Below are 12185 nucleotides of genomic sequence, written 5' to 3'. Positions count from 1 at the left end.
GCCACTGCCTGGGACTAAGTAAAAGCATCTGTCGTGTGTCATCTGCACGCTGGCCCATGATAAAATAGAGCTTCTGAAGACAAAGCTTCAGAAACCACCTGAGTTTTGACCCCTTGTCTGAAAGACTTCATAAGATGTCTGAGAAAAAACTAGAGAGAGCCGTAAGACAGAGCTTACACTTTCCCAAAGAGGAGAAACTCTTTTTTTCTTAAGAATTCTGTCTAGCCTCAAAATCTCAGCACCTTCGGTTTTTGCGGGGGTACAGGAGAAAGGGGGACAGGTTGGACTCACTCTTTGGGATGTCCTGGCTGCTGTCTATCCCAGTGTCCCTAAGAGCAGATCAAGTTGCACACATTTTATAGCCTCTCTACACCCAACTCATGAGACTGATGCTAAGCTGTGGGGCTTGCTTTCGGATACTTAAATAAAACTAACCATATTCGAACATTTTAAAGAACTCAGCTGTGGTCTAGTTCTGCCATGAAGATTCTTACTTTAAAGATTGTTTTTTCTCCTCTCACAAATGGTGGCCCCACCTTGAATGAAATTTGCTTAGCACCCAAATGAACATGATTTCTTAAAACAAGCATAACACCCGCGGCTCCATTCCAGAACACGTTCATGCCACAGTTAATCTGGATTCCTATAATTCCTGTATGGTCCCATATCTTAATTGCCCGTAGCTCTATTGCCAATACAAACAGAATGGGGGAAGAGTACACACCCTTACTGAATACATATGCCAACCCCAGGAAAGCACCATCCTTTGAAACTCGAATATTCTTTGCGAGGTACTGAATGACCATCTACTGAAATGCTAATAAGAATATCTATCTGCTGGGGTGCCTGCGTGGCTCAGTCGTTAAGTGTCTGCCTTCGGCTCAGGTCATGGTCCCAGGGTCCTGGGATTGAGCCCCGCATGGGGCTCCCTGCTCCGCGGGAAGCCTGCTTCTCCCTCTCCCACTCCCCCTGCTTGTGTTCCCTCTCTCGCTGTGTCTCTCTGTCAAATAAATAAATAAAATCTTAAAAAAAAAAAAGAATATCTGCAAACTAAAAATTCCTTCAAAGCAGTTCTTACTCCCTACCATCTTTATATTTGAGATTCAGGGCTAGCATTCATCACAAAGAACAATTCAGACCTTCCATTCAGCTTTTCAAGGAAGCGTATTTGGAAACTAACCCTCAGAGTGTTGATTCATAGAGGAGAGGCATTCTGGGGTGAGGTGGGTTCCGGAACCTTCCTCAGCCTTGTCCTGTTGGCCATTTTCCTTGATGCCTGGCAGTAGGATGCCGCTGGCCTGCTGACGTCTTAGAAAGCGTGCTGCTGGGCAGAGAGCAGCCCCTTCCCATGGACTTGGCTGTCCCCACGGAGATGAGCGGCGTGCGGTGGTGCCTGCCAGAGTGGAAACAGCTCAGGGGAAAAAGTTGTAGTATGGATTCAGGTCTGTAGTCACCCAAACAAAACTGAGAAACTTGGTTCATGATCTGGGAGTCTAGGGGATTGAATGAAGTATGTACTAAGTGTCTTTCTGATTTTCAGATTCTGTCCTCTGCAATATCATTTAACAAATGAGTGTCCACGCTTACCAAATCAGATTGCAAATCCATCTCAGCGTATCTGAAATGAGGAATGGAGTCACTAAGTAGAGGCATTTGAATAGGGGTTGATCATTATAAAATCTGTACCCAAAAAGCCTCAGGGTATAAGACATAGGATAGTACCATCTGTAAAATAGTTTGCATGGAAAAGACCTCAGACTTGAAATGTATTATGCATTCAAAAGACATAGAAAATATGAGTGCAGAGGTGAAAAAAAAAAGAGAGAATGAGAATAACTTACTGTTGGGATGCATTAATAAAAAAAGCATAAGTCGCACAGGCAGGGAGGTCATGGTGCCATCTCTTCTGTCTTGAGAATTATGGTCCGACTTGAGGGTCTGATTTTAAGACTGGAGCAAAGAGGATAACGTGAAAGTAAAAGGCTTTCGTGAAAAATAATGAAAGGCAGTAAGGATGTTTGCTTAGGAAAGAAATAGGGGTGGGGAGACATAGGAACTGGTTTCCAAATTTCCGAGCAGGGTCAAGCAGAAGGAGAGTAAATCATCCCGTGCTGCAGAACTAGACCCAGTGGGAAGGGCTGCAAGCAGGCCAATCTCAGGGCAGCATAGGGAAAGCTTTTGTGCAACCCCGAGCTGTCAGACGTTGTAGGAGGCCCGCTACCTGAATTTTGAGTTCTCTGTCACTGAGGAGTTCTGGGAGAGACAATAATCGGGTCTTCTCTTGTTGTAGAGAAAACTGCAGTAAGAGGAATTAGTTGCCAATAACCCTGAGAGAGCACCTGATAGGTGCCAGGCAATGCCTTGATGTGCTCTCAGTTCTAAGTGCAACGTGGAGTTTCAGAGAGACGGGATGTGGGCTGTATTTGCTCTCCTTCTCTCAAACTGGATAATCCAGACCATCCATTCCTCTTCGTCTTTACTCACTCCCAAGTCATGAATTTAATACGTTCATAATAATAGCCCCTGCCACTCGGTTAAGTTGGTAAATAGCTTGCAGTCCTAGCAGGGTGTGCCTTGCTGCTTAGTAGCTTAGCTTTAGGGCAGAGCCACAGATCAGCCCGGTACCTCCAAGTGATTAGGCAATTGCCTGACTAAGAAGTTAGGCCACAAGCAAGAAGCTTACAGCAAACACAGGGAAAAGCTCACAGTACCAGGCACGCATTGGCCATTATATGCACCACTGCCATAATTTCAGAAAGATTAGAGGAAGATTTTCAGCCCAGTAAAGAGCCACTACGCTCATTAAGCATGTCGAAAATCCACACCAATCATTCTAGAGCTGCAGGGAACGTGCAATTGGTTCTGGAAAGCGGGACTGTTGGAAGTTTAGGGATAAGCTCTCTTGGCAGGGATGAGTGAGAAATGTCTCAGATCGTGCATTCGAAGCCTTATTTTGCCAATGTTTGGTGTAATCCTGGGAAGATTCTGCTCCTCAGTTTCTCAACCTGTAAGAAGAGATTAAAAATGAAGTGTGCTTCTAGTCCATTAGTCCATTAAGAGATTAAGGGTGACATCCTAAATTTTCAAGTTTAACTTGGCAGCGAAATCAACGCATATTGCCTTTTTTCCTACTGACCTTGTTGGGAGCCGTTCTGAATTCTAGAATAGTTGTATGGATAGCTATATCGTGGGGTTAATGGCTTCTTTAAATGCTATCAGTGGACCCGAATCATGACTATTTTGCCCCATTAGATGTCATAGAGAGACTAAAGCACAAATTGAAGAGAAGAGAGCAGGAACAGAGAGAGAAAATGGAGCAAAGGAAGAAGAGAAGATAAGAATGGGGAGAGAGAGAGAGACAGAAACCCAAGCCAAGAGAGCTTTTATGTGCTTTAGAGAGTGAGACAGTGACAGAGAAGAGCACCTTCAGCTGCCTGTTCCAACCATGAGAAGACCCCTCTGCTGGGGGGGCCACTGGAAAGGGAGATGCCACCCTCACGGGACACCTGCCCGCAGAGGAGGGTCCGGGAGCCCTCACCACGCTCACCGCCTGTGACCCTTTCTCCGTTAACCACTGGCCTCTCAGCAGCACGGCTTGGCCTGCCCCTTTCCACAACCACAGATTGTGCTGCTAAAACCCAGCATGCCCTACACACATCGCCGACCTAGCCCTAAGCGTGATGAGGGAGACACGTTAGAGGAATTGAGCCAGAAGAGGTGTTTCCATGTAGGTGGGGTTTTATGAGCCCGATGGAAACTTGGGAGCAGGCACTAGAAACCATGTGTCTGTCACAATTCAAGAAAGCCAACCACCAGGGGCCGGCCCCACTGTTATTTTACTGCGTTTTCTCTGTGCAGGAAGGGGCCCAGAAACTCCCACGGACAGCAGGCACAGTCTCAAATAGCAGTGAGCTGAAGACCAAGTCACATAAGCTGATGCTGACACAATTAGCCTCGCAGATGCCAACAGCATGTCAAGTTCAACACTGTCCCCGACTTGGAGATGCCCCGCCCCCCCCCTTAAATAGCAGATCCTCCGGTGCAGTGTTACATTTAATAGGAGGGATGGCCCGAGAGAACATCAGAAACCACTGCTGATGCGCTGTTTATTTCTCAGTCATTTTGGGTTAAATTGCTGTGACTTCAATGTCAGCAGCGTTTGGGATGTGGTAGTGAAATAAAATCCATAGCCCGTGTGCCAAGATAAATTTCAGAAAACCCCAAAACACAATTGTCTTGGTTTCTTGCTGGCTGTGTCTCTGCACACACAAATAGAGGCTAGTTTATTGCCCTCCAACCGTTCAGTGGGTTGCTCGTCTTGCCGCACTCTGGGGGATGTCTAATGAACCCCGAACTACTTCCCTCAGAGCTGGGGATGGCAGGAACAAGGGGCTGCTACGCTCATTAGGCATGTCAAAAGTCCATGCCGATTACCGGAGAGCTGCACGAAAAGTGGTCATTTCTGGAGTGGGAGATGAGAAGTTAGCTCTGTTCATTCGAGGAGCCAGTGGATGCCACTGGGCCGAGGGCCACCAGGCACATTTGTGTGGGGGGCCGTAGGGTTCTGGACCATCCTGATGTTGGCAAAGTGCGTCTCATGGGGAAACATTCACACTGAGCAAGCCCCAGATCTCTAAATCGGGATTATTCTTTCCAAGAGTATCAGTGAAGGGCGCCTGGGTGGCTCAGATGGTTGAGCGTCTGCCTTCGGCTCGGGTCGTGATCCCAGGGTCCTGAGATCAAGTCCCACATCGGGCTCCCTGCTAGGCGGGGAGCCTGCTTCTCCCTCTGCCTCTGCCTCTCTCCCTGTCTCTCTCTCATGAATAAATAAATGAAACATTTAAAAAAAAAAAGTATCGGTGAAAATACTTGATCTTGCATTGAACTCTGTTGAGCTTTAGGGCAAGGTCAAGCTGATCCCTAGTTGAGAAGAAGCCACTTCTTCGTGTTGGGTTTTGCAACAGTGTTCGAATGCCTGGGTCAGTATTTCTGCCCGGGATAATATTCACGCCTTCTCTTCAAGGGGCTCCTTTGCGCAGAAGGCAGGCATTATAGTAAAAAGCCAGAGCTTTTGATTGAAGGGCCAGGCTCGCCTTGACCTTAGCCAAGAGCCAGTTCACTCTCCTTGCTCTTAATTTCTTTATCTGTGAAATGGGGTTGAAAAACACCCTCTGAGCGGAAATGAAGTATATGAAGCTAGTATAAAATGGGAGGGGGTCATGAAGTAGAATTCTGAGGCTGCAGTGACGCCAGGCCATTCTTTTTCAGGGTGTGGGTGGTGGATGGACATTTTTAATTCATCCCTGGCTAGTTCATGACACTGAGTAACGGAAAGGGAAGCCTGCCAATGTTGTTGTGGTTGGACCATAGTCTAGGGCACATGCTATCAGGCCTGAGTGTAAAACAGAATCATCTGAAATTCACCCAGTAGGTCTGGGATGGAGCCAGGTGATAAGCATATTAATAAGCTCCCCTGCCCAGGTAATTCCCATGCAGGTGGTGAATGACAATCATCTAATGTGGGATTTAGGGGAGAAAACCATTTTTTGGAGGTTTCATGAATGGAGAACATCCAAACGAGAAAGATGAGCTCCAAGTGAGCCAGCCACCTAGTTCAACCTGCCACCAGATTCAGGACACCCACTGCATCTTTCATCTCAAAACTACATGAACTCTTCAGTGAGGGGAGCACTCCCAACCTTGAAGGACAGTGCATTTTTTTAAACTCTTCTAAATTACTAGAAAAATTATTTCTATATTGAGCCAAAATATGACTCTCTGGCCCATTTAGAAAGTAAGAACTTCCCATACACAAGCTCCTGAAATATTTGGAGTCTCCCTGGTGTCTCTAAGTTGTCTCTTCTTTTTTTTTTTTTTTTAAGATTTTATTTATTTATTTGAGAGAGAGGATGAGAGGAGAGAGAGAGAGCACATGAGAGGGGGGAGGGTCAGAGGGAGAAGCAGACTCCCTGCTGAGCAGGGAGCCCGGTGCGGGACTCGATCCCAGGACTCCAGGATCATGACCTGAGCCGAAGGCAGTCGCTTAACAAACTGAGCCACCCAGGTGCCCTCTAAGTTGTCTCTTCTTCAGGCTAAGTGTTATCAGTTCCTTCTTAAGGAACTGTCTCTATTCTCTCTGCTTGAGAATCAGCTGAGGAGCTTAGAAAAGGCACTCTCAGTCCAATTAATTAAACAGTCTCTGGGGCTGGGACCCAGACATTCATATTTTCAGAGGTCTTTAGTTTGAAATGTGGAGTCAAGGGAGACAATTAGTGCAAATCATGGGGGAATTCTGTTTTTCCATTATCAGAGTCTCGTGTTGCTGTAATTTCATCTTTTCTCTGTCCTACTCTTTTTTTTCTATGTGTAATGCCTGATCACAATTTTAGGTGCTTCCAATAAATAACTTTCTTTCTTTAAAAAAAAGTTTAGATACTCCTTTGTCTTTAAAAAAAAAAATCATTCAAAACTATTTATTGAATGACTCCTATGTTCTATGTACTTTCCTAGATACTTTGGATACTTAATTGAACAAAGATCCCTCCATGGAGTTTATATTCTAGCAGCAGGAGATGGACAATAAAAAAGCAATAGACTAATTAAATAATTAGTATTGTCAACTTTAGTAGTCTGTTGGAAGATGATCAGTGCTTTCAAAAAATAAAAAAAAAAGTCTATCATAGATGGTTGGACCATAGTCTAGGGGAGATGCTATCAGACCTGATTGTAAAAAAAATCATCCGAAATTAACTCAGTAGGTCTGGGATGGAGCCAGGTGATAAGCATATTAATAAGCTCCTTTGTCTGTCTTTCTTTGTGGATTTTTTTTCTTCTGTCTTTTATTTCAGTGGTTCTTGAGGTTTAGGGAACGTATGAGTCACCCAAGGAGTTCGATGAAATGCAGACACCCCTACCCCACACCCACGCTTTGGGAACCCCTGCTATGGAGGGTCCACACATCCACTAATTACCAGGAGCCCAAGAAGGGATACTAACTTGTATTTAAGGTTCTGGTGAATGGTGAGTGCCTCAGGCAAGAAGACAAACCTAGTGGGAAGTAAGCAACAGATGGATGAGTGAAGCATTGCCTTCCTAAAGGCTGAGCTCTGCACATTCTTGGGGGTATTTCTTTCAGGCCCCCAATCCACATTCTTTGTCAGAGCTCATCACATACTGGTGATGTTGTCAGACTTTCCTCAGGTTTTGGTTTTTGCTGCCTTTTTTGGTAAGTAGTCTTACTATGAGCATCGTAGTGGGAGGCGGAATAGCTTGACACAGAGAAGTCTGGTGAGAAGAAAGAATTCTCTTGGCCCCTTTCTGAGGCAGATTGCTGAAGGCCGGTGATGGGGAACCTGAGAGAACTTTGGTTGACTCATAGAGTCGTTTATAAACTGCCCCAGTACACTTAGCTGCTTCTGCTCCTTCCTGTCTCCTCCTCTAGTTAAGTTCGTCAGGCGGTAGGAGAGTTGTCTCTCCCTGAGGATATTTAAGGAAGGCCCGAGCACCGCTTGGCAGCTTTGCTGCAGAATGGGAAGGGGGACAGGAAGGGACCTTTCTGAGGGGAAATCTGTGCTAGACCAGTGCTCCAACGTTCCTTCTGCTTAGTTATGCCGTCCTGACCACGTGATTCAATGCATATTATATAGGGAATTATTTAAATCGTTGCATAGATGGAGAAACTGTTGCCATTAGCCAGCACTGGATGATTTGGGATTAAAATTCAGATGGCCGTGAAGTCCCACATGGCATTAAGATCCTATAGCTTTCACTGTGGTGGGGCTAGCTATAAAATGTGTGGGATGCTTTTCCAAAGGAAAACGCGGGGCCTCTTGTTTAAAAAGCAGGGAACATAGACTGTCAAAGATTCCACAATATAAAATGTTCTCCTTGGTTCCACGATCCCTTTCCCTCTCCTCTCTCTTGACCTGGTGCGCTGTTTTCATGTGCTCTTTGATGTTGTGCTCCCTTGGGTACGGGGACCCTCCCAGAGTGGGAGCAGACTCACAGGGCCCGGGGGCCCTGCCCTCTAGCCTGGGCCCGTGCAGCTGGGTGCCCCCTGTCTCTAGCCACCAGACTGATGCCATGAGCCTGGCACCTCCCTTCCCACGGGACCACCACAACGACCCATAAGATTGCAAACTCTGCAGCGTGCTTGGTACCTGGATCAAGAGTGGCCAAGAGTTGCCCTCCAAATGCGTTCTGAGACGCTTCAGTGGCGTGTGCCTGACCCTGACTCTCCCAGGTGAGGCTGGGGGCACCAGAGGGTGAGGGCTAGGGGGCTGAGGACCAATCTTCGGAAGGCTCGCAGGTAACGAGAGATGCAGTAGCTCACGAGCCAAGGGTTTATGCCCCCTGCACACGTCTCATTTGTCCCATCAGACTTCCCTTCTACAGCCTAAATTCAAAGATGAAATTATTAAGGATTTCAAGACGGTGACTGTAGAGCATTAATCTCAAATGTGAGGCTTTGCTGAGCGCGGGGACCTTGTGTAACTGTGTAACTGCCCTGGGCACACGTCCCTGCAGCGGCCCGGGGCTGTGGAGAACCAAAGAACGGGACGGAAAGATTCCTGGACGGGAGGTGGTTACTTCAGGAGAAGATAATATACAATGAGCCATTATTACATTATTGGAACAGATAACAAGTCAGTATACAATGCTTATAAAAGTAGCTTGTGATTAACTGCTATAATTAGGCTTTCTGTTCACTGACTTTGTAAGGTGATAACTACTTAGATTCCCTCTTTTTTTTTCCCTCTTGTCCATTCCCCCAAATCTGATTCAGCAGGGAGGTGTGGCCAGGGTTGAAGAGAGGGAGACACCACTCACTTGATGTCATTCTGGAATCTCCCATGTGCAAGCTTTTCCATGAGAGGCAGGCCCACAGGAGAGAGCACGGGATGAGGCACGGAATCAGCTTGGTGGTCTGATCCAAAGGGCTGCAGGAAAATCGATTTGATTAAACCAAAAAAAAAAAAAAAAAGTGGGTCAGAAACAGAGAGGCAGGAGCCAACGAGGATGTGAGTGTGGGTAAGTTGGCAAAGGTCGAGCCCAAGTACCTGACCACCTGGCGATGGAGTAGGAGCTGGGATTGGAATTACAGAGGACTTTAGAGAGAACTCCCATTCCGACGGGGGAAATGAGTTCTTGGAGAAGGCAGAGGAAAAAGCTCCATCCCTCCAAGGCTAAGGGGGTGGATCAGGGCTGCACAAGCCATTAAATACCTACGCTGCCGCTTTGGCGCCCTGTGCCCGGGGAGCGAGCCGGCAGCGTCCCCGGCTGGGTGTCGATGGGCCGCAGTCGGCTCTCCCCGCACCGTGCCTCCCAAAGCTTTGATGAGGTAAGGGTAGGGTCACAGCCCAGGCCAGAGCAATTTGCTGTCACGCTTTCCCCCGCCCCCAAATGCAGAAACATTTGCCAAGTCACTCAAGTTCCTCCGCCAGGCAGGGGGCTGGTGACCCAAAGCAGATAACAGCAGGGGATAGCTGCAACCGGCCCTTGGAAGCAGTCGTCAGCTCTTTTTGGTCAACAGTCTTTATGGAGGGCTCTGCTGCAGGAGTGTGGGGGGAGGCTGTAGCTTCCTCCTGGCCGGGTCCCTTCACTGTGGCGATTAGACCAAAGCAGAGTTGCTGGTAGGGGCTGCTCCGTGGGCCTTTCCCCTCGTGCCTGAACTCCTTCTGCTTCTACAGCAAGAAGCCCCCAGACGCGGGTCTGTGTTATCAGGCCCTGAAACGGAGCTCCGGGATGGGTTCTAGGCGCCAGAGGGGAGGAGGGCCGCTTGCCAGTGTATAGGGAGCAGAGCCGACCAGCACTTGAGCGTCAAGCTCCTCCTGTAAATATTTGCAAACGCCCCTTCCAAGCTCAAAAGCCTAGGACAGGATCATTGGACGATTTGCTTAGAAGAAGAGGAAACAAAATTGACCTCATGGTCCGAAGCAGCCATAAAAAGAAAGAGTGAGTTTGGGCAGAAGACCAGAAAAGAGAAAAAAAAAAAAATCGCTCAAAGCTTCATAAACACAAAAGAGAATAAAAATAAATCTCAAGAGCACTTATTTACAAACTCGATGGAAGGATGAGATTGGGGCGGGTGGGTGTGAAAGATGGGTGTTTGGGGAAGGAGAACCGGCCTGCGGGGGTTCCGCTGAATGAAGAGGGGCAAATGGCTCGCGAGATGTTTACTCGGCCTAATGACAGGAAACGCACTGAATTAGCTTTGCTCTTGCAGGATGCTCTTTCAGAGCATGTCTGAAGATTCTGCAGTCTAATGGGGAAGCCGTGTGAAGATGAATGCAGCCACTAGGCCTTGTGGAAGGTTCTGGCCAAACTCGAGGGTGTAGGAAGCCAGAGAGCCCGGCTCCAGCCTTGCCCCAGCTTCTCTGCCTGGGCATCTGGCCTGTTGGCAGCTGAGCTGGTCAGGCCAGGACCAGCTTGTCCAATCACCTGGGCTGGGCATGTTCCAGAGGAGAGAAAGATCAATTTCTTCCCAGCAGTGATCTTTTTAAATCTCAGTGCTCAGGGGGCTCTGGAAAACCTGGCTGCTTGTAGGCATCTTTGTCTGCCTGAAAACTGTCCGCCGGCTCATTCACAGTCGTAATGCACTGGGCCATCACTGTGTCTGCATGAATACTTTCTTTTCTCTGACACCTGGATGCTTTAGATTTTGGGGGGTTTTTATTTTGTTTGTTTTTTTGTTTCGGAGACGCCTGGCTCACGAGCTACAAAGCTTCCATTCACACAGTCGGTCGGTCGGTCGTTTGCGAGGCAGTCACCCTGGGTGCGGAGCGTGGCTGGGAGAAATTCACCTCTTCCTCAGAAGCAGCCTTCTGAGAGTCACAGGATGAGGGGGTGGGGTGGGGGTAAGCCCCCTTGAGGGAAAAGACTGCCAAGCTCTTAAGATCAGCGAATGGCGGTGTGTTCCTAGCATTTTTTTTTTTTTTTCAGTCTCATCGTCAGGGCACGGGCTTCCCCAGAAATCACGAAAGGTATTTATTTCTATTTTAAGATCGGCAACATGGCTTGTTTATTTAATAAGAAGTTAGTCTTGCCAATAGCCAGATGGCCGAGTCTTTCAAGCCTCGCATTGATGACCAACTATGCAAACAGTGGATCCTTGGTGAATTCCATGTGTGCAGGGCCCTGTCCTAGCGATAGGGGGGCGGGGGCAGGGGGAAAGAAGACCTGACAGATCTGGTCTCTGCCCTCAAGATTCTTAAAATTTCATGGGGGAAAACAAAATAAACAAACATAATGCAGACGTAATAAAAACACTTGTAAAAAGCCATAAACAACTGTGAATGATTATGTTGTAATGAAGCTACATAGTTGAGAAGAGGGTAGAAAGTACTGGAGCTACCCGATTTGGACAGAGCATTCCAGAATAATGAAAGAAGGTTTGCAGAAGATGTGGGAGGAGAATTGTAGAAACATCTGGAACAAGTGGCCTGCCCAGTGTACATGCTCAATAAACGGGTGCTGCGTATGAAGCATGTGGCTGGGATTAGGACCCGCTTTGGTTTTGTTGGTGCTCAGGTGTTTATTCAAAGGCGGTGGCAAATTACTGCAAAATAACAGCAAACCTCTAGCAACCCATGACCTTGAAATTGTTGTCTACCATCTGCCTCTTTGTGTTTTCCGGGGCTTAGAACTGAAGGAGTTGGGGCTGACTCTTTCTCGTCATTAGCCAGGATAACCAGTGTGTGGGTATAGTTTTTATTTATTTATTTTTTTAATTCAGATTTTCTCACCCTAACTTCACAAGAGGGTGTATTTGGTCATATGTGTGTGAAAAACCAAACTATTGAAGCCAAAAAAGATGCAATACATGAACTTGGATAGAGTAGAGTATTCGGATGCCAAAACTTCAAGGAAAAAAAATACATGGGCAAACTGCTTGCCATTAGGAGCTATTTTCTTGGCACGTCTGATTAAAGTGTATGCAAGCCTGACAGCTCTCTCTAGGCATCAACTGTCACGAACTTGTTCCAATTCCTAACCGTCTAGGATTTTCCACTGCTTTGTCGACTTTCAAAGGATAGGGTTAACTGCATACCCTCAAATGGAGTTGGAAGTGGTTTGTTAATCTCTATTAATCTGCGACTCCTGTAACCAAATGCACATGTATATTTATTTTCCCCCCCTCTGGTAAAATTGTTAATGGTATTAAATTGGCCCTTGGAAACGAAATC

At 47.1% G+C, this 12185-nt stretch overlaps 1 protein-coding gene across 3 annotated transcripts in view; it reads left to right on the top strand.

Moving 5' to 3' along the window:
- TGFB2 (transforming growth factor beta 2) overlaps positions 1 to 12185 on the top strand; it is an 80398-nt gene that overhangs the window by 38554 nt on the left and 29659 nt on the right. The window lies entirely within an intron of this gene.

Source organism: Mirounga leonina, unplaced genomic scaffold, assembly GCF_011800145.1.
Source record: "Mirounga leonina isolate KUSES-001 unplaced genomic scaffold, KU_Mleo_1.0 Mir_154, whole genome shotgun sequence".
NCBI lineage: Eukaryota > Metazoa > Chordata > Mammalia > Carnivora > Phocidae > Mirounga > Mirounga leonina.
The sequence above is the reverse complement of the archived record's forward strand: the minus strand, read 5'-3'. Positions and strand labels throughout refer to the sequence as shown.